A 1,220-nucleotide genomic window follows, 5' to 3' on the forward strand; every position below is an offset into this window, starting at 1 on the left:
CTCTCTGGAGGTCGAATGAGATTTCCTGTCTTTTATACGTGTGATGACATTTTTCGACCTACCACCATGCTAACACCGCCACCGCTATCACCACTGCTACTATTATCAGAACTATCATCACCATTAGCCACATTATCATCAGCACTGTTATCAATACCACTACCACCAACACCACCGCAACCATTATAATTATCATCAGTACAACTACCAATACCACCACCATCAACACCATCACCACCACCACCACCACCACCACACCATCACCACCACTACCACTAATATCCCAACTATTACCATCATGAGCAGCAATATCATCAGCATCATCACCACCACCACCACCAACAACAACAACAACAACAACAACGACAACAACAACAACAGTAATGAAAATATTACCAATACCATCAAAACCACAATGAGCAACTGTATAACCCGCATCACCATCATCAGCACCATCACCATCACCATCACTATCACCATCACCATCATCATCATGAGCAACAATATAACCAGCGTTACCACCATCGGCAGCAACTGCAGCTGCACCACCATCCTCACCGTCATGAGCAACAATATAACCACCATCACCACCATCAGCAGATGCAGCAGCAACAGTGCCACCACCACCACAACCACCACCACCACCACCACTACCACCACCACCACTACCATCAACACCAGGGGCATCACCATTATGGAGAAGCAATAAGTATCATTACCGCCACCATCACAGCAACTACCACCAGCAACCTGCGTGCTATTTTATACCGAAGCCAATGATTATATGCTAATAGCCAGTGTGGTAATTTTCAGCTTTAGGTCAGTGCGTGGTCAATTAGACGAATTCCAATTTGATGATCGCTACGTTGGTCTGAGAGCTTCCGTGCTGACCATTACATTGGTGGAGAAAAACGTTCGGTGATTCTCGGCAGCAGAATATCAATTGACCATCCATCAAATGAAGAAAATGCCAAACTGTGATGACCTTCTCCAATGGCCACCAACCACACACATTCGGTTCCTAAAACTGACCGAAAACGGTTCTAAAACTTCAGATTCTTCGACGAACATTCGATACTCTTCTTGTCAAATAATTCTTAATGGAAAAATTATCGATCGAACTTTTGCAAACTCTACTCTTGCCCCGACCCCGCCCAACCCTTTCTGACATCCAAAACATCTTCTTGCCACAGTTAATAACACTAGCAAAACAACCATCA

This window comes from Octopus bimaculoides, chromosome 5 (assembly GCF_001194135.2).
Source record: "Octopus bimaculoides isolate UCB-OBI-ISO-001 chromosome 5, ASM119413v2, whole genome shotgun sequence".
NCBI lineage: Eukaryota > Metazoa > Mollusca > Cephalopoda > Octopoda > Octopodidae > Octopus > Octopus bimaculoides.